This window comes from Camelina sativa, chromosome 17 (genome assembly GCF_030686135.1).
Source record: "Camelina sativa cultivar CO46 ecotype springtype chromosome 17, ASM3068613v1".
Taxonomy (NCBI): domain Eukaryota; kingdom Viridiplantae; phylum Streptophyta; class Magnoliopsida; order Brassicales; family Brassicaceae; genus Camelina; species Camelina sativa.
The window spans coordinates 30,871,967-30,880,287 of record NC_141896.1 but is presented as its reverse complement, the minus strand read 5'-3'; the positions used below and the strand labels follow the sequence as shown (position 1 = coordinate 30,880,287).

Below are 8,321 nucleotides of genomic sequence, written 5' to 3'. Positions count from 1 at the left end.
AGTTTAAGAGTATAAAAAACGTTGAGTTATGGCTCTTAAAACGTCCCTTTCCGGCGAGAACCCTTATTTGTACCCTTCACATGGTACACCTTTCTAAAAGCTCCTCTGCGTGTGTCGCACGAGCCGTTTATGACCACTTGTTGGTTAAGGAATTCGAGAAGTTTTTCTTCATGTTCGGTTCCGCTTTGGTCCCAAAAGATTCTTCAAAACCTGCAAGTCTCTCAAGGTCATGCACCTTCTTGGAAAACTCATAGAACCCTATCTTTATTTGCTTTGTATCTCTTTAGCCTTTGATTGTTGCTACCACTTTGTTGTAAGCCCTATCATTGTACTCTTGCTCTCATGTAACTTTGTTTATTCTAGATGAATGAAAACAAGTTGTTTGACAAAAAAAAAAAAATGGTCCCCCAACCAAAACTAAGAATAGTATTTTATAAGACCCAAAAAACTATTCCTTTGGAATACGGACAATAATATTACAGCTTCGCGAATAGTCTACGAAAAATAGATTTTATAATCCGATCTAACATTAGTATATTACTATATTTTAAGACCAACAAAACCAAAATTCTAAATTTACAGATGTTTAAAAAACAGAAATCAAAATAGTGATGAAAGGTTTATATGGTTCAGTTCTGTTCGAAAAAAATCAGTAGTTGATTTCTTCGACCCTAAAATGTTCAGTTTGAAAATAAAAGAATAATTTTTTTTTATTCAGTTTGGTTTGATTTGACAAATTTGTTTGGATTCGGTTCCGATTTTATAAAACAGCACACTAAAAATACTATGTAATCATGTAATTAAATGTACTTTGATTTTTGCAGAAAATATCGCTTAGATTTGGACTTAATTAGTTTAAATAATTTGATATAAAACTTTTGTACCAAATTTTGGCATTTGTTGTTTTGTTTTTGTATACTTTTCTCTATGTTGGATGTAACTTTTAGTAGTGTTTAAGGACATCTCTAACAGACGCTCAAACCTTTAAATTTGAAGGATTTTTGAATTCCAACAGACATTTAAACTTTCAAATTTTAAGGGTTTGAATAGTAAACTTTCAAATTTGAGGATGCACTATTGAGATCTTTAAATTTTTTTATAAATTTCATTTTAATCCTTGTCATATATTTTATCTTACAAATAATTCTATCAAATTCAATTGTTATAAAAAAATCTATATAAATTCAAACACACTAAATTAAAATTGAAGTTATTGATATATAAAAGATATACCATTTACAAAATATTTTTTACAATAAAAATGCAGTAATTAATCATATATGAGAGCATTATAAAAATAGTTTTTTTTATCAACCATTGGGCCATAGGCCGGCCCATTAGCCTAATCCCTACATTCATAGGGAGCGGGACTCTATCTCTGGTGTGATGGTGCCTTGTGCATTAAGAACTTACCTTTGGGCACTGCACTAAGGTCACTTCACTATAAAAATAGTTATATTGAGTAATTTAATATTTTTTACATGAAATTTATGTTTTTTTGAAAATTACAAATTATTTTGTTTTTTCATATAAGATTTTGTAGTTTTTTAATATTGTTTTATATAACTTGTTATTGTGTGTTTTATATATACTAGATAAGGACCCGTCTGATGTGCGGGTTTAAAATTTTTGTAAATAAGATTAAATTTAACAAAATATATTAAAATTTGTTGTACATTATTTATAAAAAACATTTTTTGCTATAATACACTGATTTATATCCATTTACAAATTTTTGATTTCTGTTACCATTAAAAGTATATTTCTTTACACCTAAGTATATTGTATGTTACATATATATTCTTTAACATTACCTAGGAAAATATCTACTATTATATGTCTATTTATTTTAGCTTTTGCATAGTTTCTTTAATCACTAAAATTGTTGATTCAAGAAACTTTTCGAATAAATAATATATTACATAGTATACTAATCAATGATGTATCATCACAATAGTGTATGACCAACCATGGAGAGAACCTTGGCTCCGTCCTCCTCCCTTATGGAGAGAATCATGTGTCCAACCTCCTCCACCGTGAAGAGAACCTTGGCTCCGCCTTCCTCTCTTGGGAAGATAACCTTGCATGCGTCCGACCTCTTCCACCATCGAGAGAACCTTAACTTTGCCCTCCTCATGTGTGGAGAGAACATGTCTACGTCTTTTAGCTATCTCAAAGTGGCATGCTCCGGCAACCAATGAAACTAAAAGCCCTTTTCCAGTGTCACAAAATTTTTTGATAGTAACTAATGTTAAATTTCCCGATGTATTCATGGAAGTTTCTTTGACACATCATGATGTATGTAACCTTTGTCTCCGAGCTCCTATGGATCTATCAAAAACAGTTTATAGTTTTCCAATCTATCTATCTATGTTTGTTGTAAGCTTGTGTATGATTAGCCTATTTTATCCAACCATTAGGTGTATTTTTTTACATCTAAGTATATTGTATGTTACAAATATATTTTTTACCATTCAATCCAAGTAGCTGATTCCCATCTTTGGAACAACTCCCCGCACCCTTAACCAACCGTTCTTTCAAGCTGATTGTATTCTTGAGTGTCAGGCCTTTTTCCGAGTTGAGCTTGTTAGAAAGTGTTAGGTTCTAACCGACAAGAGTAGGATCCTGTGTAGTTCTAGTTCGCGTTATCCGGACTAGTAGGACTAGGTGAGAACTCGATTTTGGGTATTGGGTATGGATTTGTGCAGAAAAGTGTAGTGTAAAAAGAAAGTAAAGGGTAGAATGTCTTTAGGAGAGGGATGTGTTTTCACGGTTTACAAGTCTAGTAAAGGATTTGGGTTGAGCAAAATAATGAGTTATTGGTTCTGGGCATAAAACGAAAAGATTAGACAAAGAAAAGAAAGTAAAATGTTTAAGATGTCTAGATTCCTTAGAAGAAAAGAAAAACAACCTTACTGATAGTAAAGATTTATCAATCCGCTAAAATGATAAGAAGTGAACTCCTCCTAAGACCAAGTGTAAAGAATGAAAGAATGGGTTTGAGATAATGTTTGTGATGAAGGGTAGAACCAACTTTGGTTTGGAACGTTCTTTGGATAGACAGGACGCTGCTCTTGTATGTATCAGTTGGTTTCAACCTTTAGTCTTCTCTTAAGCTCAACTCCTTTTCGTGAGAAAACCTTGTTCTGAATTGATGAAACCACTTGAGAAGGAGACCATCTAAGTCTCTAACCTTTTACCCTAGCCAAATGAGTTCAACGACATTGCTTAGCTCGATTCACGGTTCTCTGTTAATGAATGTTAAAGGGAATGATTGATAGGATTGCATGTGTAGAAAAAATATAGAGTTCCTTCACCATGCATCATAGAACTAAAAACAAGAACCTTGATTCTAACTATTTTATTTAGCATGTTTTAGGTTCTGAGACCCCATCTTCACATATCTCTTCCATACTTTGTTCTTGATTGTTTGCTTGAGGGCAACCAAAGAGTAAGTTTGGGGGAGTTGATATGTCTATATTTTGCCTCTCCTTAGCATATATTTATCATGCATTTAGCTAGGATAACTCATTGGGTTGCATCATTTTCTAGTCCTTTCTATACACTTTGCATGTTTAGGTAGTTCTTGCATCATCCTTCCATACATTGTGCATTTCGGAGTATTTCAGGTATCTAGGAGACGTTGGAAGCGCATCGCTCGACTCATCCACTGCACAACACTCCCGGAACCGTCTCTCGAACCAATCTCACAACACTTCCGTGAAGCGTCAACCGAGCCATCTCCGGGAAGCATCAACCGAGCCATCCCCGTGAAGTGTTAACCGAGCCATTTGTTCGAGCCGTTCCACTCGAGTTGGATTTAGCTTTCGACGTCTTCATCAAAGTTGTAGGGAATTGAGTTATCTTTCCAAAGCCGTTTATTTAAAGCCAATCGGAGGTGTGGTTCAAGAGTTATCATCGTTTTAGTGGATGCGTATACACCACGCTCGAGCCATGCTCCTCAGCCGCGCATTCCAGCTTTATTGATCGAGCCATGCTCCTCAGCCACGCACTCAAGCTTGTTTGACCGAGCCATGCTCCCCCACCACGCACTCCAGCTTGTTTGATCGAGCCATGCTTCCCCGCCACGCACTCCAGCTTGTTTGATCGAGCCATGCTCCTCAGCCACGCACTCCAGCTTGTTTGATCGAGCCATGCTCCCCAGCATCCGTCCGAGCCATGCTCCCCAGCGTCCGTCCGAGCCATGCTCCCCAGCGTCCGTCCGAGCCATGCTCCTCAGCCGTCCGTCCGAGCCATGATGACATTGCATTCCATTCGACGCACACAAACTCGATCGCACATGTCGGGAAGAAAGACGTTTGGTTTCACACGCTTCAGGAGATTACCGAACCGACGCTTTACCTTGTCGTTTTAAGTTTTAGAGCTTTCCATGTTGGACTACTATATATACATTTTGTTAAGTCTTTGCTGAAAAATCTTATCTTTTATCTCGTTTTTGTTCTCAGAAGATTTCTGAACCTAGCCACCAATACGTTCTGAGACTTATATTCCGATATTTTTGAGATTTATTCAGATTTTGCATTTGATTCTTTCTACAAAGTTTTTCATCTTATTTTTATCTATCTTATTATGCTTGATTCAATGATTTCTGTGTTTGCATCCTTGACTATAATTTTCGGATCTGAGTAGTGTGGTAGTTCTTGAGGATGGGGTAGATTAGGTGGAGGATCTTAGGATGTAGAGTGTTTAAGCTTGATTTGTATGATTCCCTTCTAGACTAGAGTTAGAATTGCTAGTTTCTCTCTGATCAATTGGAACTAGGCTCGAGACATTTCCACACCCAAAAGGTGTTTGATGAAATGTCTGACCAACTAGTGCCAGAGACTTACGTTCCTAGCCTAAGAGATTAGTTGTCTAGGATGTCTGTTGACGTGAATGAACTTGTTTGTCATGCCTGCTCAACCACGTTTCTCTAGCGAGAGCTAAGTATGGAAGTGGTTGAGTCTGAGTAGCTTTTGCCAAGAGATTGGATTAGCTAACTTTCGATGTTCATTGTTTAGGGATAGTTTGCTTGTGGTATGTTAAACACTCTGTAGACTAGGATACTCCACCGACATCAATTACCCCATCCTTAGGACTTCTTTCTTCCTGATTTTTATTACATTCCTGGAAATGTTTCGTTTCTTGCTTTTTAGTTCATGCTTAGACTCGTTTATGTTTTTATTCATTTTTGCTTCTTGTCATGCATTCTCGTTTCTAGTTCTTTGACTCATTTCCGTTTTGCATTTTGTTTATTCTAGGATTGTTAGATAAAAACACTCTTTGAATTGGCTTGACTTGTGATAGCTTGATTGCATCTCAATTGTTAGCAACATCCCATTTGGATTGACACCTTAAGTACTACAACTACATAAGGTTAATTGAACCTGCTAGGATAGAGACACAAAAATCCTAGTATCAATTTGGCGCCGCTGCCATTTGAGATTCGTTTTGCTACATTTGAGATTTCTAGTTTTACAAGATTAAGTTCTATTACACTTATCATTCTGAGTACTGACTTGTTTTGGTTGTCTGCTTGTTTCTTTTGCATCTCAGGAACCTGTTGATTGCAACATTGCATGCACACCAGATCAAGAGGACATCAGAACCTCCTTCCTGCTATCGAAAACATCAATCGGTTACAAAGACCACGACAAGCTTGTCAACTCACTGATCATCCCGCACCAGTCAGTATGGAACAACAGAATGAACCAAATCCGAGATCGCGAAACATTGGTGTTGGGGATGCACTGAACACTCATACTCAACGTGCTGGAATCGTCCCTCCCGCCGTGCAGAACAACAACTTCGAAATCAAAGGCAATCTGATCTCCATGATCCAGGGAAACAAGTTTCATGGGTTGCCTATGGAGGATCCACTAGACCATTTGGACGAGTTCGACCGTCTGTGCAGTCTCACCAAGATTGAGTGAGGATGGTTACAAGTTGCGCCTCTTCCCATTCTCCCTGGGAGACAAAGCTCATCAATGGGAGAAAAACTTTCCCAAGGGATCAATCACCACTTGGGATGGTTGCAAGAAAGCATTCTTGGCCAAGTTCTTCTCCAACTCCAGAACAGCACGTCTCAGGAATGAGATTTCTAGCTTTACTCAGAAGAGCTCAAAATCATTCTGTGAAGCATGGGAGCGTTTCAAGGGTTACCACAGCCAGTGTCCACACCATGGTTTCAGCAACGAGTCACTGCTAAGCACTCTATACCATGGTGTACTTCCAAAAATTTGCATGCTGCTTGACACTGCTTCTAATGGTAACTTCCTGAACAAAGACGTTGATGAAGGATGGCAACTGGTTGAGAATCTCGCCCAGTCTGACGGTAACTACAATGAAGACTACGACCGCACGGTTAGAGGTGACGCTGGGTCTGAGGAGAAGTACAAGAGGGACCTTAAGAATGTCAATGACAAGCTTGACCGCCTCTTGCTAAGTCAGCAGCAGACTGTCCATTTTGTATCTGAGGATGACCCTTTTTAAGGTCAGGATGGGAAAGGTGAGCAGTCTGAAGCAATCAACTATGTCCAGAATCAAGGTGGATACAACAAGGGTTATAACCCCTACAAGACGAACCCCAATTTGTCTTACCGGAGCACCAATGTTGCAAATCCACAAGATCAGGTGTACCCTCCTCAGCAGCAACAACAAGGTCCGCAAAAACCTTTTGTTCCTTACAATCAAGGATTCATGCCTAAGCAACAGTTCCAGCAAGGTTATAACGCTCCTTCCGGACCACCACCAGGATTTTCACCTCAACAAGTTCAACCTCATCAAGCTCCAGATCAAGAAATGAAGCACATGCTACAACAACTTCTTCAAGGTCAAGCTAGTGGTTCTCTGGATACTGCTAAGAAGTTTGCTGAACTCAGTCAGCGGATGGAATGTTCTTACAATGATTTGAATGTCAAATTTGAAGCTCTTAACTCCAAGATGAAATATATGGAAGGCAAGACTGTTTCTACTTCTACCCCAACAACTGGCCAACTACCTGGAAAAGCAGTTCAAAACCCCAAGGACTATGCTACTATGCATGTCATCACCACCCAAGCTATAGATGTACGGCTCACTGAGGACACTGAGAGTTTAGATGGGGAGGAATTTCTTCAATATGAAGTTCAGATAAAGGATCCTGTCGAGGTGTTCAAGGATCCAATTAAGTCAGCCAAGCAATCTGATCCGGAAGCTACTAAAGAACCCACTACTCCCAAAGATTAACTTAAGAGATTCATTCCTCCACCATACAAGCCACCTCTACCATTTCCAGTGAGGTTTAAGAAGCAGCTTACTGAGAAGTATAAAGCTCTGTTCGAAAACTAAGTCAAGGAGATTGAACTTAGGATGCCTTTGCTTGATGCATTTGCACTTGTGCCTCAATATCAAAAGTTTTTAACTGATTTGGTAACAGAAAGGACCAAAGAGAAGGAGGAGATAGCTAAAGGAGCTCAAACTAAGGTTTTGGAAGATGAGAGGGTAGTACATGTCATAGGTGGGGTTATTCATAAATGCAAGGCTGTTATTCAGAAGATGATTATCCCAAAGAAGCTAGAGGATCCTGCTTCTTTCACCTTGCCTTGTTCTCTAGGTCCATTGCCCTTCAAAAAGTGCCTACGTGACCTTGGTGCTTCAGTAAGCCTCATGCCACTCTCTGTAGCTCAGAGGCTAGGATTCAAAGAATACAAGTCATGCAACCTCCGCTTAATATTGGCTGATAGGACTACTAGATTGCCTCATGGTCTACTAGAGAACTTGCCCATCAAAATTGGACAAGTTGAGATTCCTACTTATTTTGTGGTGCTAGGAATGGATGAAGAGCCTAAAGATCCACTAATCCTGGGAAGACCTTTCTTAGCTACAGCTGGAGCAGTCATTGATGTCAAGAAAAGGATTATTGATCTCAATCTGGGTAAAAACTTCAAGATGAAGTTTGACATCAAGGATTCTAAGAAGAAATTAACTATTGATGGGCAGACCTTCGTGATTGAAGAGAAAGATCATAAAGCTGGGTTTGACATCTTTGAGAGTGTGAATGAGGCAGAAACTGAGGTTTTGGTAACCAAAGAGAAAACTCGAAGTGTCACTCGACCATTCTCCAACTCGAGTGCAGTCGTTACCCTCCCTAAGAGTCAAGACCTGCTTCCTAAACCTCACCAACCGCAAGAGTCAAGTCCTCCCGCGCTTGACAGTTTGTATGAACTCCAAAATACTCAGATTCTAAGGGATTCAGTGAGAGAGTTAACAGCTATGGTGAAGGAGATGAGTGGGCAAATCAAGAAGCTCCAAGGTACAATGAGAAGTTCTCCTCCAAGGAA

General features: G+C 38.9%; 1 non-coding gene across 1 annotated transcript; it reads right to left on the bottom strand.

The window, feature by feature from the left end:
• Nucleotides 1-6,081: 6,081 nt before the first annotated feature.
• Nucleotides 6,082-6,188, bottom strand: LOC147924537 (small nucleolar RNA R71). Its single transcript, XR_015587838.1, has one exon. It is a non-coding gene; the product is annotated as a small nucleolar RNA R71 (small nucleolar RNA).
• Between the last annotated feature and the right edge of the window lie 2,133 nt (nt 6,189-8,321).